Source organism: Dermochelys coriacea, chromosome 1 (genome assembly GCF_009764565.3).
Source record: "Dermochelys coriacea isolate rDerCor1 chromosome 1, rDerCor1.pri.v4, whole genome shotgun sequence".
In the NCBI taxonomy this organism is placed as follows: domain Eukaryota; kingdom Metazoa; phylum Chordata; order Testudines; family Dermochelyidae; genus Dermochelys; species Dermochelys coriacea.
Window position 1 is genome coordinate 147,964,676 of NC_050068.2, and position 26,050 is coordinate 147,990,725.

The 26,050-nt window shown below is 40.5% G+C and overlaps 1 protein-coding gene across 11 annotated transcripts in view; it reads right to left on the bottom strand.

Annotated features, from left to right (window-relative positions):
• Positions 1–26,050, bottom strand: part of DMD (dystrophin) — a 1,935,994-nt gene that overhangs the window by 454,873 nt on the left and 1,455,071 nt on the right. The window contains exon 1 of one of the 11 annotated variants that reach the window (XM_043505396.1): positions 4,492–4,497. The exons of the other annotated variants lie outside the window; for them this stretch is intronic. The gene's annotated coding sequence lies outside the window, so the exon portion shown is untranslated. Of the gene's footprint in view, positions 1–4,491; positions 4,498–26,050 lie in introns of those variants that run through there. 11 annotated transcript variants of the gene reach the window in all.

Here is a 26,050-nt window from a genome sequence, read left to right on the forward strand (position 1 = left end):
GGCAGAAGAATGGAGCCATATCTGGAGATTGGTATCACTTTTTCCTTCTGTGATTTACCAAGAGAAATTTTAAATTGTTCTTATTTCATGTGTGCCACTATCTGAACTTTTTTGTGTACACAGACTATTTAAGAATCAGTACATCTCAACCTTTTTTTTTCATATCTGATGGCAACACACAACATAAGAGTAGCAAAGCAGAACTCTTTGTCCCTGGTTAAACTACTACAAATTGTGAACCATTCATCTTTTTACAATTATTATTTATGAATATTACAATAGCACTAAAGGGCCTCAACCAGGACAGAATTACATTGTGTTAGATCCTTTGTAAACCCATAGTTAGAGATCATCCTATATGAAGAGCTTACAGTCTAATGAGACAAGCCAGACAAACTATACACAAGCAAAATATCAAAGTTTTTCCTGATTATAACTATTATTATTTTTAACTAATATTTTCCCCCAAACAATCCCCTACCTTAACACACTGTAATTCCCAGTGCTCCAGTCAAGTGGTTCCAATTTTGCTGATACAGTGGTGCCCTTTTTCATGCTGTCCATCCCATCGCATAGATTGGGGAAAAAATAAATGCCACCAGACAAAGCAAGTATAGGCATTTTTGTGATAGTATCCTAGGGATTGGACAGGGGTCCACATGGCCTCTTCTGCCCAGTCCAGAAGGGCTCCCTGCATCTCCCTCTATGTCATTGAATAGTCTAGACCAGTGCTACTCAAAGTAGTGGACCGGTGCCGGTCCGCGAGCCATCGGCTGCCAGTCTGTACGCACATTGGGAAAAAAAATTGCCAGTCCCCCACATCAGATAGCTTGAGAAGCACTGCTCTAGACACTTCACTTGACTCTAGCAGTGGAGGCTTGTAATTTCAGGAGTGCTATTAAATTTGTTTTGTATCACTAGTGCCACCAGTAGTTCAACAGCTGTTATGTCATTAAAGAGGGAAAAGTGAGATACCCTGAGCTGATTTATTGGTTTAGTAAGATACAGGAAGTACTAACAATCGAGAAAATTACATTTAAAAAAATCAAACACTAGATAACTATTTTATAATCCAGTTACCATTGATTTAGTATCCAGTAAAAGAACAATCCCAGCAAGTAAAGCTGCTAACTTGAGATCAATTTTTGTTTATTAAGTTATTTGCTCTGCTATACTTCATTTCTGGATAAAACTAATATAACTCGGTCTACTGCTGAAAACAAACAACTTATGTATTGAGCTATCTGAGCTGCCCACGGCTCATCCTTTCCTCGGAAAAGTGAATTTGTGGAAAAAGTAAATGAGCACTCTAAAATAGTGTGATCTAGAAATGCAAAGAGTAGTACGATTTGAAAATGGAGCACTTAAGCAGCAGCACTGTATCAGGGGGTTAAGACCTCTTCAAAAAGAAGTACAGCCTGGGCAGTCACTAATCCAATGCCACTCCAATGATGTCACCCTAGTGCAGTCTTTCTATGCAACTTCCTCCAAATAACAAATAGTAACAAAACCCGACATAAGATTCAGCAAGGCATCCTCACTTAGAACAATCTCAATGAGACAAACAATTATAGAGATGAAAGGAAGAATAAAAATAAACTGGAAAAAATGATCAGCAAAACTAAGAGAAAAGCAACTGAAATAGTGGATAGATTCTGCAATTACTAAAACATTCATAAAAAGAAAAGGAGTACTTGTGGCACCTTAGAGACTAACAAATTTATTTGAGCATAAGCTTTCGTGCGAAAGCTTATGCTCAAATAAATTTGTTAGTCTCTAAGGTGCCACAAGTACTCCTTTTCTTTTTGCGAATACAGACTAACACGGCTGCTACTCTGAAATAAAACATTCTTATAATTGACAATCTAAGATATAATCTCACCAGCAAAGGGACTGTGTTTTCCCATGTGTTTGTACAATGCTTAGTACAATGAGCTGAGTATCTGCTGCTCTGTGCGGCCCTGGGCAAATCATTCACTTTCTGTTTCTCAGTTCCCTTTATCTATGAAATTATTATTACTAATTATTTGAATTTCCATCACACGTGGAGGGCCCAAGATCAGGGCCACATCGTATATGCACATTTTAAGCAATTCGGGGTAGGGGCTATCTCTGACTATTTAAACAGACAAAGGAAAGCCCAGGCCCCCTCACAAATGAAAATACATATATACTCTTCCCATCTTCAGTGACTAAATTTTAAGGTCGACCTGTCTATACCCAGTTCTCCCATCTGGTTTAGTATCCAACCAGTCCAGGGACCGACCAACAAAAAGAACCAAACAATTTACTATCCAATCAATTTAAAAAAAAATAGGAACAAAGAACCCCCAAAAGGCAGATCCTTTGTCCTTAGACTCCCCAGACAGAGAGAGGGAGAGAAAGACTCTCTATAGCCTGGTGGCAAGGGCTGTCACCTGGGTCTCTCACATCCCGGTAAGTGACCTAATCACCAGAATCCTGGCTATTTTAGAGTGGGCTCTCTCCCACGGGATTGCCAGCCCTGTAGCTCAGCAGGGCTAAGGCAGGCTCCCTGCCTGCCCTGGCCCTGTGCCACTCCAGGAAGCGGCCGGCACCACATCCCTGAAGCCCAGGGAGGAGGGGAGGAGACCGAGGAAGGAGAGGGCTCTACGTGCTGCCTTCGCCAGCATGCACCCCCCACCTCCAGAGCACCCATTGGCCAGGAACAGGGAACTGCAGCTAATGGGAGCTTCGGGGGTGGTACCCGCAGGCGAGGGCAGTGCATGGTGGAGCCACCTGCTCCACCTCACCTCCCGGAGCCACTGCTGGAGATGCTGGCCACTTCCGGGAGCAGCATGAGGCCAGGGCAGGCAGGGAGCCTGCCTTAGGCCTGCTGTGCACCACTGCCATCCCGGAGCCGCTTGAGGTAAGCAGCGCCAGGCTGGAGCCGCACCCCAAACCCCTCCTGCACCCTGCACCCTAACCCCCTTTTCATAGGCAGTGTCATCAGCACATCTAAGTCTTGCCATAAAGGTAATCTTTTCCCAATACATTCATAGATTTCAAGCCCAAATGGAACTATTATGATCATCTAGTCCAGCAGTTCTAAAACTGGGGTCCATGGATCCCATAGGTCTGCAAAATATTATGAAAAAAATGTAAAAAAGTAATCTCACCACATGTCTGCATTGCATAACAATTAAAACTGACAAATCTACTATTTCTGTTTACAAAACATATTCAATGATGCATGAACAATGCTGTAATACTCACACTGCACAATGTAAAATTTATCACTCCTTGCAACAGCAAATCAGAAGTGAAGTCTAGGTTTTTTTATGACTAAGAAGTCTTTGGCGGGTGGAAGTGGAATACATTTTTACAGTGTGTAAGTAAATTACATTGAATATGGATACATTTTTAAAATGTCCTCATACTAGTACTGCTAGTTGTGCTGAAGTCATGGACAATGCAGTCAAGTAGTAAGAAACAAATAAAGAACAGAAAGTTTTATTAAAGTTATAATGATTTTGGTTTTATGGAATTTAGTGATGGATGATTGCAATGGATGTTGCATCGCCAGGCCCTTACATTAAAAAAAAAAAAAGGAACCCAAATTACATTACATACTAAATGCAGCCTTGACAGATGTGAATTTCATAAAGTCCTGGCCTTTGAATTCACGCCTGTTTGCAAAGCTATGTTTAGATATGGATGCAGGATATGACAAATTATTGTTTCATATGGAAGTGCATTGGCTATCTCGTGTCAGAAAGTTGAAAAGAGTTTTTGAGTTTCACAAATAGCTGCTGAGTTTTCTTTCTATGCACAAGATCACTGCACACTTTTCTGACCCGATATGGATTGTGAAGCTTGCACATCTAGCAGACATTTTAAACTTGTTGAATGCACTGAAACTCTCCACACAAGGGGGCGATACAACCATACTTGAGGTGAGTGACACAACTGCAGCATTTCAGAAGAAAATAAGAGATTTGGAATAGTAGACCGAGCAGTGGAATCGCAGATATGGTTCCACTACTGACAGAATTTCTGGATACTAACAGCATGACAATTGACTGTGTGAGAGACAGGACCATTGCTCACCTTTCAACTTTGGCGGAGTACTTCAGAGTTTACTTTAAAAATATAAACATGGAGGAAAATTGTTGGGTTTGGGATTTGTTCTCAGCTTGTGCAATGTGATCTTGCTGTTTGAGTGGAAAAGCAGAACAGGAGCTGCTTGAACTATCCTGTGACCGCACACTGAAAAATCAGTTTCAGGAACAGGCACTTTGTCAGTTTTGACCAACTGTTGCTGCAGAGTACCCAGTTTTAGTTAAGGAAGCAATGAAAGTGTTGCTTCCTTTCCCAACAACATATCACGTGAAGCATCATTCTCTGCCATGACAGCTATGAAGACAAAGTTCAGGTTCTGTCTAGAAGTGAAGAATGATCTACGAGTTTGCTTGTCAACCATCACACCAAGGACAGACAGACTGCAGTAAGAAGCAGTGTCACCCATCTCACTGATATCAGTAAGTATTCTTATAATCTTTTTCTTTAAGCATCACTAACAGTAAGTGTTTATATGAAGTACACATATATCGTTGTCTATCAGTTTCTTAGTTGGGAGTCCATGATTAATATTTGAAAATTCAACAAAAAAAGTTTGAGAACCTCTGTTTTAGTTTGACCTCCTGAAGAACATAACTTTAGAATACTAGGATACTGGTTACTAATATATCATATAGCCAAAAGGAATTACAGATGCAAGACATTCCTTAACTAAAAATGAAATGGAGTTTATTTGGATCTTTGAGTGTTTCAATGTTTATCCCTTGCAACAATGCTCACAATGAAAGGACACAGTCCACTTGAAATTTAGTCAATTTTGAAAAATTACTTATGAATAGTTTCAGGCTTTGCTGCTGTAGTTTCCGATATTTTAAATGTTTCTTTCTGCTATGCTGCAATGTGAAAGACACCAAGCGAAAAAAGTGAATAATCAAAGGCCCAATCCTGGAAGGTGCGGCATGTTCTGAATCTCCAATTGACATTAAAAGGATCTCAGGTTTCTCAACAGCTCCCAGAAGTGCTCAGCATTTTAAAGGATGAGCACTGACCAAATATAACAGGAAAAAAAGAAAGTGACCACTCAACTATATAAAGTAAATAAACTAAAAAAGGAGAAAATATTTAGATTTTCTAATCTCTGCAATTGTAAGGATTTTAGACGTTACTTGTAAATAAAGGAGAATAAAATCACACACTTCTGTTTGAATTTTTTAAAGTTTGTGTGCCCCTTTAATTGAAAATAGAATACATGATTAATAGATATGATAATTCTATCATCAGTTTATTCACAAGGTCTTGAGAAGTGGGATGGAATGAGGACCCAGATTGCTATTCAGTAGTTATTAGAAAATAGGTAGTATTTTGTTAGTTTATGTTAACTTGTCAACAAGTGCAATGCTGGAATATGTTGAAAACATAAAAGAAGTATAGATTTTTGTGGATAAAAGGTTTCTAATGTGGAGACTGTATAAAAATATCACATTGTCATTATTTGCCCAAGGAGCACACTAACTCAGCTTCAGAGCTGTCAACATTAATCCTTTTTATAAGATTTGTTGTCCTCAAAATTTCCTCTTTCTCTTCCCATTTTTCAGTTTTCAAGTCCTTTTCAAGGGCATTAAGTATATTTTCATTCTAAAACATAAACACTTTCTCAGTTTTATCTTAGCAACTAGACGGCTATATACATGTTTAATAGAATCTATGGTTGTTGTGACTTCCATTCCAAGTATTTCATTATGAGACATTTTTCTTTAAGTTTTTCGGCTAGTCGATTGTCATTTACTTATTTCTACTTTGTGAAGTGTTAATTCACGTTTGGATTTTTCAGTAAGATTTGTGGTATAAAACTTTGCTTACTTTCACATTTTTGCATTATAAAGTGTTAGTTTTTCTCACAACCCATCATACCACTGAACTGAATCAAAGAAACTGTTACTTTCCTTATAATAATTGTGGTTCCTCAAGACATGTTATCCATATTTATTCCACTGTTGGTGCCATTGCACCTATCAACTCAAGTTCAGATTCTTTTGGCTGACGGTGTCTATTGGGGTCACACCAGTGCCTGAGTGTCCTTGTGACTCCAACCAAGAGCATACAGGGTAGGATGACCCGACTGTCTCTCAGTCCCTTTGCCAGTACAGAATCCAGTTGTTAGAAGACTCCACAGTAGTGGAGGAGGGTGGTCATGGAATATATGGAATAAACATCTTGTAGAACCACAGTTACTGTAAAGTAAGAAACCGTTTCTTCTTTGAGTGCTTGTCCATATATATTCCACTGTTGCTGACTCATAAGCAGTGACCTAGATCAGTGGTTCTCAACCAGAGGTCCAAGCCTGCGTAAGGGGCCACAAGCAGGTTTTTTTGGGGGGGGGGCACCAAGCAGGGCCAGCATTAGACTCACTGGGGCCCAGGGCAGAAAGCCGAAGCCCTGCCTCCTGGGGTTGAAGACTGGGCCCTGAACCCTGTTACCTGAGGCTGAAGCCAAAGCCTGAGCAATGTAGCTTTGCAGGGCTCCTGTGGCATGAGGCCCCAGGCAATTGCCCTGTTGCTACCCACTAATTACAGCCCTGGCTCTTATATGCAGAAAATCCGCTATTGTAACACAGGTGAGCCATGTGTTTTATAGCATGTTGGGGGATGGGGGGGGGGTCAAAAAGAAAAAGATGGAGAACCCCTGACCTAGATCTCTGGAGGTGGGTGCTGGGATCTACCTCAACAATGACTGAAAAACAGCCCTACTAAAATGGGTATAATCAGTCCTTGATGTCAAGTATCAGAAGGGTAGCCATGTTAGTCTGGATCTGCAAAAGTGGCAGAGAGTCCTGTGGCATCTTATAGACTAACAGACATATTGGAGCATAAGCTTTCGTGGGTGAATACTCACTTCATCGGATGCATGTACTTGAGTGTGTCTACTTTGGAATGATGCTTGATAAAGATATCTCTTCCCCCCCGAACCTGCTGGGATTGCAGCCTTCCCCACAGATTGCACCTGCAGGGATTACATGTCACCAGTCCTGACGCAGCACAGGGAGCTGTGGTGTCATATGAGTGAGGGAACGGGTCTATGTCAGTGAAGCTGCAGAGTGCTCCATGTGCTGTCGCAGGACCTATGACACTCAATCCCTGCATGCTCAATGTGCAGGAAAAGCTGCAGTCTGAGCGGGGCAGAGCAGAGATCCTCCCAGCAACGAATGTGCATAGGAGGATAGTGCCTGGCTGTAGGGGGAGCCACTCCACTGCTGAATGGCTCCATCCCCAGGCAGGAGCTGTTCAGCATCTGGATGGCATTCTACCATCTCTTGGCTAGGAGACTCTGTACCATCCTGGTGGATGAAGAGTGGGCCTCAGTCATTCATGCCTTCACCATGTCTCAGCTGGGCATGAAGCCTGCACCACTTAGAAAACTCCAACTAGTACAGACTGCTGCAGTGTGTGTCCTCAGCAACACAGGCTACTGCAAACATATCAAACCTGCCCTCTCCTCGCTACAATGGCTTCTCATAGAATTTTGAATCACATTCAAAGTCTCAGTCCTTGTCTTCAAAACACTCCATTGCCTGAGTCCAAGATATCTAAAAGTTCCTCTAAAGCGCTGCGACAAAGAGAGTGGTCAACAACGAACATTTCTCTGGCGCAATGGAACTCTCAGATAATCAAAGTAAAGCTCATCTGTGTGGAAGACAGAACTTTCTCTGGGGGCAGTTGAGACTGTAGAATGAACTCCACCAAAAACTAATGACTAACGCAAACCTCATTACTTCATATTCAAAGCGCAAGGCACATTTATTTTATCTTGCCTTCTCTAAAAAATATACAGCAAAAGATTGGCAGTGGGGCAGATTGTGCTGGCTTCATGTTTGGCAGGAAAGGGGATCTAGCTCTGGATTGGGGTGGAGACACTGTTCTTCTAGCCTGATGAAGTCTCCATTGCACCTAAAATAAGCCTAAAGGTTTGGATAGGCATATGAAGCAGATGGCCATGGAGTAGTATCCTTCATTGGAAGTATCATGGCTGGGGTAATAAAACTGAGCTCTTGGCTGCCTCTCTTCCTCTCTGGCGTGTACTGGCCTGAGTGTCTCGTCTCCAGAGAACAAACTGGTGACATCTCCCTACTAACATCAGAAACTGAGGATGAGGCATACTCCTCATGGAGAGGTACAGCAGTTCCAGCTGGAGTGCTAAGAGTACCTTCAAACTGTGATGCTGGTATAAAAAGGGAGCTGACCATTTATATCACTGTTGCTACCATGGTTATGCAAATGCAATAGATCTTGTACACAGTATGCCTTGTAAAATATCATTTGAAACATTGTAATCTGAGGAATAATGTTAGTCTGTTTATATGTCAGTGTTATCATTGCACATGAAGTTATGGTTCTTTGCTATGTGGTTGTATCCCAAACATGTTGGGTTCCTGCGTAACACCCACAAGAAAGATTTACATCCAAACCAGCCAGCCATGGTTGATGGGCCATTGAGGAGAATCAACTCTTCCAATGGGCCATCTCCCATGGACAATGGAGACCCAGTGACTCAGCAGTGTACATAGATCATGTGATCCATGTTTGAGACAGTAACTTTCCGCACATAGACTGGGGGGGGTATAAATTGGGAAGTGTGACATTATCCCCTTGCTTCTCTCCTGCTCCACATCTCTGGATGATGATTGCTAACACAGAAGGGCTTTGAACAATGGACTGAAGCCCCAGTATTTGGGATGAACTGGAAAGACTTATTACAAACTGTCAGATTTAATATCACTGCTATTATCCTCATCTACAAACTCTGAAATCAACTGTAATGTATATGATTCATTTTAACATCTTCATAACTCTTCCTTTTTATATTAATAAATCTTTAATTCTTAGTTACTAAAGGATTGGCTACCAGTGTGGGTTTGGGGTAAAATCTGAAGTATATTTTGATCTGGGGTATGTGTCTGGTTCTTTGGAACTGGAAGAACCTAATATATGCTATTTCTGGTTTTAATAATCATTTATCATAGAAGTCTGGTTCATCTGTGTGGTACATGAGGGGCTAGAGGTCCTAAAGGAGACTGTCTGTGGCTTCATAATAACTAGTATAGTATTTTGGAAACATACATTTGTTACTGGCTTGGTGAAATCTTATGAGAGAATATACCACCAGTTTGGGGTACATGCCCTTTTTCCTGGCAGGCTGATCCAAAATTGGCACTTTTAGCCGTGTCCCATACCAGCATGACACAGATTGTTGTTCATCAGTATCACTGATATGCTTGGCACCAGTACAGGGTTGGCAGGAGGTGGCAGAAAAGGTATCTTTATTCTCACTAACAGTGGTGAGTCTGATACCAAAGAGACCACAGGGTCCCTTGATGCCTTATATGATTTCCATACTGAGCAAGCCAGCTCCGAAGCAAGGTGACTGGATGGCATTGGTACTGGACATGTCAATACCAGGGATATTGGTGGTATTAAAGGCCTGAGTACTGAGGGGTCAGTATTGGGTGATTTTTCAGATACCAAGTAAGTTGTTCTGAAGGCATGGTTTCTGGTGCCAGAGGAACCCTTTCTGAACCTTGAGCTACACTTTTCTGAGATAATTGGAGGCGATTTCTGGCTTCTTGAGAACAGATGTGATGGAAGAGACAGATCTCATCCACTTATGGGCTCAGTATTCCCTGAAGTTTTACCAGTTAAGGAGGATGAATCTTTGGGAAGGGTTGCCTCAGATCTGGAAGCAGAGGAGCCAGCAGGAGCACTCTTTGCAAGATGTGCTCAGGAATTTCTGCCACAACCACTTCGGGGTCTGAAGAGAGATGCATTTACCTCTCAGGAAGGAACACTTTCAGACAAGATTCCCTAGCTCTTTGGGATCTCTTTGTAAAAAGATTTACAAATAGCACATCTGTTATGTGCCCCTTTCCCTGGCACACAATAAGCATCTGGTATGGCCATCATTGAGAAACATTACCATTTTGCATGAAGGGAAATTTTTAAGGTCTGAAGATTTGTGTTCAGTCATAATAACCAATGCTGGTTCCGGGTCAGACTAACGCAAAAGGCAAAAGGTTTTCTTCTTCTAAAGAAAAAAAAATTAACCTCTACAATTAACACTAGCTGACCAACTGCTAAGTATCTATCTATTTACAATATAATGGGCTGATCACACAATGACTAAACAGCTCTGGACACTGCAAGTTCTGACTGAAAGCAATGGGTGGTAAGAAGGAAATGAGAATAGGTTGGGATTACTCTATGCTTAATTTATGCCATTGGCTGGAAGCAGAACACTCAGGGTATGTCTACACTGCAATTAAACACCTGTGCTGGCCCATGTCAGCTGGCTTGGGCTAGTAGCTGTTTAACTGAGGAGTAGACATTCAGGTTAGAGCTGCAGCCCGAGCTCTGGGACCCTCCCCCCTCATGAGGCCGCAGGTCCCGGGCTCCAGCCCAAGCCTGAATGTCTAAATTGCAACAAACAGCCCTATAGCCTGAGCCCCGCAAGCCCAAGTCACCTGACATAGGCCAGCAGTGGATGTTTACTTGGAGTGTAATCATACACTTAGGGTCCAGGTACGGACCCCATGGATGCTGCTGATCAAAAGAATTAAAATCTGAAAGAATCCCAACACTGGAATATATAAGGACAAGCATGGAAAGAAGAACTGATTCCCTCCTCCCTTTTTTTTGTAGTGTTCCCATGCATCTAGATGATATCAGATCACATCCTTAAAACTCAAAAACACATCTCTAGAATTGTCCTATTAGAATAATCAGAGGGCTCCATTACTAGAACTGTTCCAGTGATGCATTTGATTTAATAATCTTCTACAATGGTTGCTTTATTGAGCCATCTCACTCCTTTCTTGAGATGTTGTTTAATCCATTTTCTTAAGTCTCACCTTCATCATATACCTGTGAAGCTTCACATTGTTTTTTATCATAATATACTTAAGCATGCTGGAGCTCTACATGATTACGGCTATTCTAATCAGCCTTGGTCAATAAATATTTAAGTGATCCATGTATTTCAGTTTTGATTTTATAAAAAAAGTTTGTGAAGAGTTTAATAAGAAACAAATTGTTATTTTTTGTCCACTTTTAAGAATGTAGTTATTAACTAGAAGTGATCAAGTATGTAATTATTTATCTTTGTCCAAAAGTTTTGCTAATATTTTTTTCTTTAATTTTCAATACTGAAGCAAGCTCTCTGAGACGAAAGAATTTCTAATTAGGAATTTAGTTTCTGTTCATGGACCAAGGCACTTTTAATAATCACCCCAACAAAAAAACATGTTTAAAGGACATCTGTTTTCAGCAGACATGCAACTTGTCAGTGCATTTATTTAGAAATGAGATATGAAATTAATGAAATGGTACTCTATTTTCTCTGAACATAAACAAAAATGTTATTAGCATTATTAAAAGAAAGCAGCTCTTCTGAGGCTCTTAATATACTTTTGTACTTGCTGAGCAAAAACATTATGGTCAGACTGACAGTTTAAGTTTAGAAATGTGTGAAATTCATTACCTACCTAATGAAGTGTAAAGCCAATGAATTAAAGTGTTTTCACTGCCATAGCACTTACTGCTGCCTGCCACACATTCATATTTACCCTGAATTTCCTTAATGGCAGCAGCAGCAGCAGCCTGGCTAGCAATAAAACTCAGTCTAGCTTCAGTCCTAGGTTTTTCATGTATGTTACACTTTCATATTCTCACTTACTTTTTGTTTAGGTTTAATAACATTGTTTTGCCCTATCATTTGCTCTCAGAGCATATTTTCAAATTGCCAGCTTAAACAAATAATAAATTATCCAAGCAGATAAGAAAAGGAAACTCACCATTTTATTTCTTCTCCTATATTCCATTAAATGTGCAATATGTTCATATCCTTCCCATCTTTAATAAAAACAAATTTCCCCAAGAAAGGCCTTGTTATTCTTTTAGTAGGGTGCTCTAGTAAAGGAAGCAAAAAGTTATCTAGGAATTGAGATAGTGCTTTAAGCCAGTCACATAAAGTATACAGGCAAAGTGGCTGAAGAAAACGGGTATAAGAGAAACAGAAATAGTGTCTATGACTTGCTAACAACATTCAGGCCAGATTCTGTGCTACGCCTCACAGGACATGCAGCACAGAAGACTTAGCCCATGGTGTGGGGTGCAAAGTTGGCAATATCTATGCCACTTTTGTACCATTAGGATTTTGAGCTGGTCAACAGCCAGCAGAGCCCCCAAAATAAATTAGAGTAGTCCCCTCTAATGTATTGTAGTTTCCCTAGAGCTGCAAATTGATTGAGAATCTAGCCACTTCCCCTCCTGCCCCACACATCCCCAGTATGCCCATACACAGCTGCTTTGCTTAGGAACTTAACCAGGGCCATTCCAGCTACCACTGTGCAGTTACTTGGTTTGAAGGCACAAAAAATCAGGAAAAAAGTCATTTTGGGTGACCCCAAAAATTTCGATTTTCTTAGCAAACTGCATTGAACAAAACAAACATTTAGTTTAGTTTGAGGGTTTCCTATACATTTTTTTAAAATAAAATTGAAGCACAATTCAAAATGAAAAGTAATTTTCAACCAAAAAGTCTAAACCAGTGGTTCTCAATCTTTTGTATTGGTGACCCCTTTCACACAGCAAGCTTCTGATTAAAAAAACTTTTTAATATATTTAACACCATTATAAATGCTGGAGGCAAAGCAGGGTGTGGGGTGGAGGCTGACAGCTCGCAACCTCCTATATAATAACCTTGTGACCCCCAGTTTGAGAACCCCTGGTCTAAACATTTGATTTTTAAATTTTCAAACAAAACATTTTGATTTTTTTGACATTTTTCCCCATCCGAAACAATTTGGTGAATTTGATACCTGAATTTGCAAAACATTTCAATCAACACAAATCTTCATTTCTGGTGGGGAAAAAAAGCCCCATCCAAAATTTTTTCCCCAGCTTGCTTTCTAGCTTCTTTATGCAATGCAAAGTAAAAAGAGTTTTTAGCAGAAAATAGAATCAAGTATCAATCTCAAAGTATTTTGGAAGAGAGATGCAGTACTGCTAACCCCCAAGGTATAAAAAGGCATGAGTCAAGCCCAAGAATCATCAGCATGATATTAAAAAAAAAAGTTTGGAATTATTTGGCTTGTGGTTTTTGAGTTTTTAAGGTTCATGTTTTCAACACAAGTGAAGGACCTGTGATTTTAAGATAAAACTCCAATACTACATCTGTTGGCAACATCATAAATGTCTAACCAACAGTAGTGGTATGGGCCTGATTTTGAAAGATGCTGTGAACCCACAACTCCTTCAGATTTTAATTGGAATTTTGGGTGCTCAGAACTTCTGAAAGATCAGGTCCAAGATTACTAGGTATATTTATAATTATGTTTTATACTCCAAAATTTAAATTAATTTCCTCAGGTGAAACTCAGTCATGTGCAGAGGGTTCCCACATAGGCCTTGAACACCATACATAAGCCCCATATTAAAGACTTCAGTGGTACTAAGGCCTTTGTGCGCATGCACTGGGTTGAATTCCACTCTGAGCTTTTCCACTGCTTTGTTTGTTTGTTTTTGTTTGACTGGTTGGGGGTTTTTTTGGAGGGTAGGGGTAGGCATTTGTTTTTTGCATTAAAAATTATTGCTAGAGTAATTTCCCATAAAACTGAGTATTTATTTTAATTCTTAAAAATGTAACTGCTTTGTGAAATATCTAGAGCTTTTTGTAAAGGTTCTAATGCAATGTGGATTTCAAACATGCGTTTTAAGTATCTCCTCCATTCCCTAGTATTCATGGGAATGCTCTCTGTAAATGAACCCAAATGGGCCTTGGACATCAATAATGCTTTGCAAAATCTACAGCTATAACAGTATTTATCTGGCTTTTAAAAATCATATCTTTAGAAAGGTAATTCAGCTACAAATGAATGGACCTTGCAATCTATATATGTGTGGAAGCAAAACAATGAAGAAAGATTTAAATGCTGCACCTGGCACTATTCATCACCAACTACACTAGAATACTTGAATAACTAGACAAACCACTCTTTTTTGAAAGAGGACATACACTTTTAAAGCTGTATTATAGCTCCTCTGCAGTCTACAAATTGAAATGTGAAGTAAACATAGAAAGTATCAGGATTTATCACCAATTATTTTTCTCTATTGTAGTAAACTTAGAAGAGATGGTAACTCAGATTGCTATACTTATTTTTGAAGCCTTTCTTACTTGTTTGATGTGTGACAATTTCTTAAATCTAATTCACTTGCACTAAATACAACCATTTGTGCAGTATATATATGCTATAACAAAATAGTATGAAGCTGCTGTAATAAGAATTTTCAAATTAAAAAAAGTTTTCCTATCACTAAAAAAGTAGAACAGTCTACAGCATGTGAAACATCACCTGAATTTTAATTAAGACACACTACATATGCAGCAAAGCCCAGTTTAGGCTTCATTTTTTCATTTTACGGCACTGGACTGCATTGGGCAGCTTACGTTCATAGTTTACAGGAAAACAAGTCTGCATGTGATTGGCTCATGGTATTACCAACCACGAGTATTCAAAAACCATGGATCAGACCACAAAAATAGTGATTTAAAAATGTGGTGTGTGTTTTTTTATTTGCCTTTTGGTTTTTGAGACTTTATCTTTTGCATTTTCGAGCTTTCCTATTTAGAGTCACACAGTCGTAGAGCTTAAGGCCAGAAAGGATTACCTGCACATCTATTCTGACCTCCTCTATGTCACAGGCCACCAACACTACCCAGCATCTTCACACTAAACACAACAACTGAAATGCTGAGAATTAGAAACTTACATTAAAAAAAGAGCTGAGATTCTCACATCACATGACTCTACGAAGTGGGGCTTTAAGACAAACACTAAATATCACAATGCTTATGATAAAATTGCAAGAATTGGCATCAATGCACTTCACGGCAGGGGGCAAGAGCACAATGTGTCTGCCTCCTCCCTGTCCATAGTGGTGGTAGCTTGCAGCACCATCAGTGTTAGCCCCACATACTCCCTGTGATCAAATCAGGTGAGGTAAGAACTGCAGTTTTTACCATTTCCAGTCCCCTTATTGCTTCCCCACTGAAATGATGTCGTCTTGTTTTTTTTTCAACTAAATTGGCTAGTTGACTCTCTTTCAGACACTCAGTGAGTGCAAACCATTTTAATGCTGCCTTTTGAGGCTTCCTTATCTCCCCCAGACCACAGTTTCTCCTGCACATTTATCACTAAACCTTCAGTTTGAAGATACTAAACAGAGGCTTCTATAGCTTGATGGCTCACTTCACTCATCTAAAACCGTAAACAGAGGTGCTCCGTATACAGTTCTTAACTGAATGAACATACTCAGTACATTGATTTTTCCCTACAGTGGAAACAGCAAATTTTAGAGATTCATTCTGTTTGAACAATGGCTGCTCTACAATTTTGAAGAATATGTTTCGATTCTGTTTGGCCTTATTTTTTTCTTCTTCTGTGGACTTTTGAAGGATCCAGACATCTGAGCATGTGCTGCTTTTCACCCACTGTCCTAAAAACAGAAATACTCCAGGCAGTTTCGTGGATGTGTGATGGCGTATACAGAAACATGCCTGCTGTCTTGTAGGGCAGGAGTTAAGGTGACACTGGAAAGAAGCAGGAAATACTTTTAGCTGGCCCCAGTTATAGCTTTAGATGAAAGACACTTGTCTCAAAAAAGAGAGGCTGTACTCAGGGGAAGGAAGTTTTCATTGAGAGCTGAACAGCAGGGAATCAAACCAGCACAAACTAAAGAAACCTACAAAGGTTTGTACCAAAAAGAGGTTGTAAATCCAACTGAGAGCAGGGTTCAAAGATCAGACTGCATATAACAAGGCGGTGGAGGTACGTCATTTTCCTTACTTTCATTGTTCACCTGAGCTGAAAAGAGTTTGGTATTCTACAATTACTTTAAGACAGGACTTCTGTGAAAGACTAAATAAACTTGCTTCTTTTAGAGGTATAACTAGAGTTCCTGAGGAAAAAGTCAATTAATAGTCAACTAGGTGAGAAAATCCAGTTTGGACTCTTAAAGAAGCGACTCTGACCAGAGGAAATCTTGACACAGAGCTCTTGCTATTCTGAGGCAGATTCTCAGAGACAGCCTAAGAGTTATTTCCTTTGGGATTTTATTGGTTCTACCCTTTCACTTTGGATTGACAGCTTCCCCCACTCGTCTGCCCCATTCTGTCTTCTTTCTCACAAGCACGCTCATTTGCCACACCTATAAGAAGATGCTTTCAGTCTGATGCCAGCTAACCCATTCTTTCTCTGTAGAGAATGACAGCAACACCTTCACACCTTCACCCGCCTGAGGTGCAAGAGTCCAGAGGTAATTTAAAATTAGACTGGAAAATGCCCTAAAGACTATATTGTAGGCTGGGTGTCAGGGCTTTTAAAAATGGTACTCTACCGTTGGACATCCCATAATTGTTGCAAGTTTCTGCTATCATAAATAGTTAAAATTCACATTCATACAGTCATTCTTAGACTGCAGAGTTAATATGCAATTGCAATAAATATGGGCAGCTCACAGATCATATAGAACAAATGTTTTTGCTATCATTCTCAGGAGTAATTCAGAATATCATTCAAAAATGTTCTCTCTGCTACCATATTGGCTATACAATTTCTGTTTTGTATTTTAAAAAAAGTGCTTATGCAGAAAGTGAGGGGGCTACCCTAGGAATGCTGGTACCCTTAACTAAAAGGAAAAGTGAAAAACTGTCAGGGACTAGATACCATCATAGCAAAGGATGCTACTGGCACTTTTTTAAGGTAAGGGGATAGCTCTTTCCAATCTTTAAATGAGATTCATTCCCAAGCAAAGTCACATAATATGGCACTTTGTGACAGTGTGTGACATTTGGACTTGCTTGTATCTCATTAATTAACAGCTACATAAACTTAAAAAGTTAAATATGCTGGGCTTTGAGTAATTAACTTAAAGGAATCTATCAGACTAAACACATGAATGTTCATTTAACTCTAGAATACCAACCCCAACATTGGATATTTAGTTGGATATTTAAATCAAGAAACAAAATAAAAAAAGCCTCTCATGGTAACTAGATCAGTTTGGGAGGAAAAGCCAGATATAGTTTCCTTTAAAACCAAGTCTTTTTTTTAAATACATGCTTCAGCATTTCTAACTATCCTTCTAAGGTTACTTGTATCAAGGTTTCCTGTGCCACTTGAACACTAATCCTAATATTGCAAAGACATCATGAGGCATCACTGAATGACTACAAAGTATTCTTGAATGCATACTAAAGTGCCCCTGAATGAGTATAAAGATAATCAAAGGGAAAAAATTTCCAAGTTTGTATTTTGACTAGGTTGAACCCAAAACTCTAGATGTTGAACTAGAAGGCATGAGAAATACAGGTCATACTCACAAAAGTTCAACATTCACAGGAACTCTACATGGAACAGAGAGAGAATAAAACCTACGAACACACTTAGGTGTCATTGTTGACAGCTTAATGAAAACCCTCTGTTCAGTGTGAAGCTGCAGTGAAGAAAGCAAGCAAAGTGCTAGAATGCGTAAAGAACGGGATAGAAAACAATACTGAAAATATTATAATACCATTATATAAATCAATGATACACTCTCAGCTGTGATACTGTGTTCAGTTCTGGTCATCCTATTTCAAAAAGATATAGCAGATACAGAAATGGTCTAGAGACAGAAAGTGAAAAATCACAGGAAATGAAAGACTTCCATTTTATGGGTGGTTTCCCTATCAGTCCTTGGCATTCCTTTAAAGATTTCCCTTTAATTAGAAAAGATCTGGATTTGGAATATTTTTTTAATACTCATTGATACTCTATAGTCAACCCTAAACCACACAGAAGACTTGATTTCTTAATGCTATGTGATACTGCCTCAGATTACACAGGGTAATCCCCCTTACACGGCAGCCCCCAAGACGGGGCTGGGAAGGAGGGGGGTCTCCCCGCCACAGCAGTCCCTGAGCTGGGGCTGGGAAAAAAGGGGGTCTCTCCCTCTCTCCCCTGCCATGGCAGCCCCTGAGCTGGGGCTGTGGGGAGTGGAGTCTCTCCCCAGCAGCTGCAGCCCTGGAGCTGGGGAAAGTCGCCTCTTTCTCTGGCCACCGCAGCCCTGCACATCCCAAATTCCCCCCACCCCTCTTCTCACCCCACTGCCCCCTACCCCCTATTCTCCCCAAGGCTACCACTCACCTTACATGTGCATCTTCTCCAGGGTCCAGGCACCTAATTAGTCTAATTATTCATTCTCTTCTTTGTGGCCCGGGGAACACCAGAATGGAGCTCACGGACCTCAGGTGGTCCGCGGACCACAGTTTGAGATCTCTGGTCTAAGATTTAGCTAGGTATTCTCAGGGATGGTCTCTTCTCCACTGGTCCCATCCCCAAGAAGGAAGTGTACAGTGTTTAGTTGTTGGTTTCTTTTGCAATGACTACCCTGTAACGTTTCTAACCAAGATTTCCTCTTCCACACATTTTTTGCAAGGAAGGGCATAATGTAACCCCGTTACAGGAAGAAAAGTCAGTTGCTAACTACTAAAGGGTGATAAGGTCCCTAACAGTATACTAATGCTACTAAAAGAACCAAGGGCACACACAGAATATTCCTTTAGAAGCAGTCAATAGTATTACCGCCTGTATGAGCATTGTGTATATCAGATAACAAGCAACCACCAAATGCTGGAAAGAACAACCAGTTTCTTAGGAAATGAATGAATTACTCAAGCTAATCAGATATTTACTCAGGTTGCACTTGCAAAGAGCTTTAGAGATGCTCAAAACACAGTTTTCTTCTTACTGATTTAGTCACAACTCAAGCAAACCCAGAACCATACAAAATCTATACCGGGGTAGGCAAAATACAGCTTGTGGGACAAATGTGGTGCAGAGTGCTTTACAATGTGTCCCAAGACTATATTCATGTATCCCAGCTGAGGACTGCAGATTCCAACATATATCTGTTGACTTTGTGGGCTGCACCCTGTTTAAAAAAAACGGAGAGATTGCCGAAAACATGCATCAGAACTCTGCATTTTGCTTATCACTGGTAATGTTGCATCTACATTTATCTTGTAATTGAGCAGAGCAGGCCCTGCGTTCACTGTACGTTCTGTAAAAAAATGATGGCCCTGTATAAATAGAACAGTTTTTTCTCTTTATATGGCTCCATTTTATTCACACTGGATGTCACCCATCATACTCTCAATAAGCTACCAATTCAATCCTAGTTTGTGCATATTCTGAATGTTTCTTTTCTGTACAATTAATTTCCTAATTTATTTTGATATTGTTATTTTGTTATTTATTTTTCATCCTGTCTATGATCTGTTCAACACACTCTGACAATCACATTCCTAACCAACATAGCTATGCCATCAAAACATTGTAGCGTAGACCAGGCCTGAATATGGATTTACATGTTGCCTAAATTTAGCCAAGAAGTTGGAAAAAGTTGACCGAGTGCTTGAAATCCATCCATCTGGTTACAGAAGGGACCATTCTGATCATCTAGTCCAACCTCCTGCACAACACAGGCCACAGAATCTCACCCACCCTCTCCTACGAAAAACCTCACCTATGTCTGAGCTATTGAAGTCCTCAAATCGTGGTTTAAAGACTTCAAGGAGCAGAGAATGCTCAGCAAGTGACACGTGCCCCATGCTACAGAGGAAGGCGAAAAACCTCCAGGGCCTCTTCCAATCTGCCCTGGAGGAAAATTCCTTCCCGACCCCAAATATGGCGATCTGCTAAACCCTGAGCAAATGGGAAAGATTCACCACTCAGATACCACAGAAAATTCTTTCCTGGGTAACTCAGATCCCACCCATCTAATATTCCATCTCAGGGGATTAGGCCTATTTACCATGAATATTTAAAGATCAATTAATTACCAAAAACACATTATCCCATCATATCATCTCCTCCATAAACTTATTGAGTAGAATCTTAAAGCCAGATAGATCTTTTGCTTCCCTTGGAAGGCTATTCCAAAACTTCACTCCTCTGATGGTTAGAAACCTTTGTCTAATTTCAAGTCTAAACTTCCTGGTGGTCAGTTTATACCCATTTATTCTTGTGTCCACATTGGTACTGAGCTTAAATAATTCCTCTCTCTCTCCTGTATTTATCCCTCTGATATATTTATAGAGAGCAATCATATCTCCCCTCAACCTTCTTTTAATTAGGCTAAACAAGCCAAGCTCCTTGAGTCTCCTTTCATAAGACAAGTTTTCCATTCCTTGGATCATCCTAGTAGCTCTTCTCTGTACCTGTTCCAGTTTGAATTCATCCTTTTTAAACATGGGAGACCAGAACTGCACACAGTATTCCAGGTGAAGTCTCACTAGTGCCTTTATAACAGTACTAAAACCTCCTTATCCCTACCGGAAATGCCTCTCCTGATGCATCCCAAAACCGCACTAGCTTTTTTCACAGCCATATCACATTGACAGCTCATAGTCATCCTATGATCAACCAATACTCCAAGGTCCTTCTCCTCCTCCGTTACTTCTAATTGATTCGTCCCCAACTTATAACACAAATTCTTGTTATTAATCCCTAAATGCATAACCTTACACTTCTCACTATTAAATTTCATCCTATTGCTATTACTCCAGTTTACAAGGTCATCCAGATCCTCCTGTATAATATCCCGGTCCTTCTCTAAATTGGCAATACCTCCCAGCTTTGTATCATCTGCAAACTTTATTAGTACACTCCCACATTTTGTGCTGAGGTCAGTAATAAAAAGATTAAATAAGAGTGGTCCCAAAACTGATCCCTGAGGAACTCCACTAGTAACCTCCCTCCAGCCTGACAGTTCGCCTTTCAGTAGGACCCGTTATAGTCTCCCCTTTAACCAATTCCTTATCCACCTTTCAATGTTCATATTGATCCCCATCTTTTCCAATTTAACTAATAATTCCCCATGTGGGACGGTATCAAACGCCTCACTGAAATCTAGGTAAATTAGATCCACTGCGTTTCCTTTGTTTAAAAAATCTGTTACTTTCTCAAAAAAGGAGATCAGGTTGGTTTGGCATGGTCTACCTTTCTTAAAACCATGTTGTATTTTATCCCATTTACCACATAAATTTGAATGACATATAATACCATCAAACAAACATGTCCTGCTCACTTAGTTCTGATGGGACTTTACAAAGGTTTATTGCAGGAGATTAGTATCTCCGTTCCTCTTAAAACTGACGACGTGTTGAAGAAATCCCACTGGATTGGGTTTTCAGTGTTTGCTCAGCTCACAGGAGCTAGCAAACAGAGCTCTAAACAGGGGAGTTTGAGTGGGAGTTCTGTTGGAGGAGAAGGTAGTTGTACTTGGTTTTGTATTTTTAGTATTTGTGTGTGTGTAGGGGCTTTGTGCTGGGAGAGCAGCTGAGCCCTGCTTAGGGGGTGGGACTTCTGACTAGGGGTCCTATAAAGGTAGCCAGCCAGTCAGGCAGCGGCACAGACAGCTGCAGTGGCACAGGAGCTAGCAAACAGAGCTCTAAACAGGGGAGTTTGAGTGGGAGTTTGTATTGTGGTGCTTGTTTGGGGTTTGCTTTTGCTGGAGAGGGGTGGTCTTTTTGGTGTGCCTTGTGTTTCCCAGATTAACAGGATTTAGGTGGGAAGGCGATGACAGATATGGAGGCAGCTGTGGGATTGACACCTGTAGTAGAAGACACATTGAGGATGACTGGATGTGGAAGCTGTGGTATGTACATGATCCTGGAGGGGGGAACCGGTAAGAATTTTTTTCTGCATGAAATGCCGTCTGATAGAGCTGATGGAGGAAAAGATCCGAGGTTTGGAGATGCAGGTGGAAAGTCTTGTTGAGTTTAGGAAGGGGTTTGAGCAGATGATGGAGCAAAGATATGAGGTATCGAAGGGAAAAGCTCAGACTCATGGATGGAAGCAGGGCTGGGGAATTTTGAGGGGAGACTGGATGAGGAAAGTGGTCAGTGGAAACATGTGACTCAAAGAACCAGGCAGAGGAAAAGACGGGCTAGTAAAGGAGAAATAGAGCTTAGGAATAGGTTTGCAGAGTTGGAAAATGAAGAAGGGTTCAGCAGGTTCTTGTTGAAGGTGGAAGGGTAAGGAAGAAGAGAAGAGAGGCTAGTCCTATAGGAAAAGCGGAAAAGTCAAGGGAGACTACACCAAATATGAGCCCCAGTAGGATACAGGATGGGTTGAAGAAGATTATAAGGGAAAATAGGAATGGAAAGAACTTGCAGCCAGAGGGAACAGGGGAGAGACTGGAGAATAGCACCGTCACCAGGAAAAGGCAGGTCTATGTGATCGGGGACTCTTTATTGAGAAGAATAGACAGGCCTGTAACTAGAGCTGATCCAGAGAATAGAAGGGTGTGCTGTCTTCCGGGTGTTAAGATACGGGATGTAGACCTGAGGTTGAAAAAAATCCTAAAGGGAGAGGGAAAGAATCCCCTAATTATCCTTCATGTGGGAACAAATGATACGGCTAGATTCTCGCTGGAAAGTATTAAGGGAGATTATGCTAGGCTTAGGAAGACGCTTAAGGAAATTGAGGCTCAGGTGATCTTTAGCGGGATCCTTCCTGTTCCTAGAGAAGGGCAACAAAGGTGTGACAAGATTATGACTATCAACAGATGGCTTAGGCAGTGGTGCTATAAGGAGGGCTTTGGGATGTATGGCCACTGGGAGGCGTTCACGGACAGAGGACAGTTCTCTCGGGATGGACTCCATCTGAGTAGGGAAGGAAATAGACTTCTAGGATCGAAGCTGGCACAACTGATAAAGAGAGCTTTAAACTAGGAATTAGGGGGAGATGGATGGGAGATGTCCAGGAAATCTCCACGCCAGATTTTAGCATTGAGAGGGAAGAAGACGAAGTAAGAAAGGATACAGCCGTGGGTAGGAGAATGTATATAAGGAGCGAGGGCAGTGTGGATACTAGTCTAATAGGTTATACTGGATGTAGAATGACTTTGCCGAATAGGGTACAAAATGTGAGCGAGGCCAAACAGCAAAAATTAAGATGTTTATACACCAATGCGAGGAGCCTAGGTAACAAAATGGAGGAACTAGAGCTACTGGTGCAGGAAGTGAAACCAGATATTATAGGGATAACAGAAACATGGTGGAATAGTAGTCATGACTGGACTACAGGTATTGAAGGGTATGTGCTGTTTAGGAAAGACAGAAACAAAGGTAAAGGTGGTGGAGTAGCATTGTATATCAATGATGAGGTAGAATGTAAAGAAATAAGAAGCGATGCAATGGATAAGACAGAGTCCGTGTGGGCAAAAATTACATTGGAGAAGAAAACTAGTAAAGCCTCTCCTAAGGTAGTGCTTGGGGTGTGCTATAGACCTCCGGGATCAAATTTGGATATGGATAGAGCCCTTTTTAATGTCTTTAATAAAGTAAATACTAATGGAAACTGCGTGATCATGGGAGACTTTAACTTCCCAGATATAGACTGGAGGACCAGTGCTAGTAATAATAATAGGGCTCAGATTTTCCTAGATGCGATAGCTGATGGATTCCTTCATCAAGTAGTTGCTGAACCGACTAGAGGGGATGCCATTTTAGATTTAATTTTGGTGAGTAGCGAGGACCTCATAGAAGAAATGGTTGTAGGGGACAATCTTGGCTCAAGTGATCATGAGCTAATACAGTTCAAACTAAATGGAAGGATTAACAAAAATAAATCTGCAACTAGGGTTTTTGATTTCAAAAGGGCTGACTTTCAAAAATTAAGGAAATTAGTTAGGGAAGTGGATTGGACTGAAGAACTTAGGGATCTAAAGGTAGAGGAGGCCTGGGATTACTTTAAATCAAAGCTGCAGAAGCTATCGGAAGCCTGTATCCCAAGAAAGGGGAAAAAATTCATAGGAAGGAGTTGTAGACCAAGCTGGATGAGCAAGCATATTAGAGAGGTGATTAAGAAGAAGCAGAAAGCATACAGGGAGTGGAAGATGGGAGGGATCAGCAAGGAAAGGTACCTAATTGAGGTCAGAACATGTAGGGATAAAGTGAGACGGGCTAAAAGTCGAGTATAGTTGGACCTTGCAAAGGGAATTAAAACCAATAGTAAAAGGTTCTATAGCCATATAAATAAGAAGAAAACTAAGAAAGAAGAAGTGGGGCCGCTTAACACCGAGGATGGAGTGGAGGTTAAAGATAATCTAGGCATGGCCCAATATCTAAACAAAAACTTTGCCTCAGTCTTTAATAAGGCTAAAGAGGATCTTAGGGATCATGGTAGCATGACAAATGGGAATGAGGATATAGAGGTAGATATTACCATATCTGAGGTAGAAGCGAAACTGAAACAGCTTAATGGGACTAAATCGGGGGGCCCAGATAATCTTCATCCAAGAATATTAAAGGAATTGGCACCTGAAATTGCAAGCCCATTAGCAAGAATTTTTAATGAATCTGTAAACTCAGGAGTAGTACCGAATGATTGGAGAATTGCTAATATAGTTCCTATTTTTAAGAAAGGAAAAAAAAGTGATCCGGGTAACTACAGGCCAGTTAGTTTGACATCTGTAGTATGCAAGGTCCTGGAAAAAATTTTGAAGGAGAAATTAGTTAAGGACATTGAAGTCAAAGGTAAATGAGACCAAAAACAACATGGTTTTACAAAAGGTAGATTGTGCCAAACCAACCTAATCTCCTTTTTTGAAAAGGTAACAGATTTTTTAGATAAAGGAAATGCAGTGGATCTAATTTACCTAGATTTCAGTAAGGCATTTGATACCGTGCCACATGGGGAATTATTAGTTAAATTGGAAAAGATGGGGATGAATATGAACATCAAAAGGTGGATAAGGAATTGGTTAAAGGGGAGACTACAACGGATCCTACTGAAAGGCGAACTGTCAGGTTGGAGGGAGGTTACCAGTGGAGTTCCTCAGGGATCGGTTTTGGGACCGATCTTATTTAATCTTTTTATTACTGACCTTGGCACAAAAAGTGGGAGTGTGCTAATAAAGTTTGCAGATGATACCAAGCTGGGAGGTATTGCCAATTCGGAGAAGGATCGGGATATTATACAGGTGGATCTGGATGACCTTGTAAACTGGAGTAATTGTAATAGGATGAAATTTAATAGTGAGAAGTGTAAGGTTATGCATTTAGGGATTAATAACAAGAATTTTAGTTATAAGTTGGGGACGCATCAATTAGAAGTAACGGAAGAGGAGAAGGACCTTGGAGTATTGGTTGATCATAGGATGACTATGAGCTGCCAATGTGATATGGCTGTGAAAAAAGTTAATGCGCTTTTGGGATGCATCAGGAGAGGCATTTTCAGTAGGGATAAGGAGCTTTTAGTACCGTTATACAAGGCACTGGTGAGACCTCACCTGGAATACTGTGGCAGTTCTGGTCTCCCATGTTTAAAAAGGATGAATTCAAACTGGAGCATGTACAGAGAAGGGCTACTAGGATGATCTGAGGAATGGAAAACTTGTCTTATGAAAGGAGACTTAAGGAGCTTGGCTTGTTTAGCCTAACTAAAAGAAGGTTGAGGGGAGATATGATTGCTCTCTACAAATATATCAGAGGGATAAATACAGAAGAGGGAGAGGAATTATTTCAGCTCAGCACCAATGTGGATACAAGAACAAATGGGTATAAACTGACCACCAGGAAGTTTAGACTTGAAATCAGACGAAGGTTTCTAACCATCAGAGGAGTGAAGTTTTGGAATAGCCTTCCAAGGGAAGCAGTGGGGGCAAAAGATCTATCTGGTTTGAAGATTCTACTTGATAAGTTTATGGAGGAGATAGTATGATGGGATAATGGGATTTTGGTAAGTAATTGATCTTTAAATATTCAGGGTAAATAGGCCAAATCCCCTGAGATGGGATATTAGATGGATGGGATCTGAGTTACCCAGGAAAGAATTTTCTGTAGTATCTGGCTGGTGAATCTTGCCCATATGCTCAGGGTTTAGCTGATTGCCATATTTGGGGTAGGGAAGGAA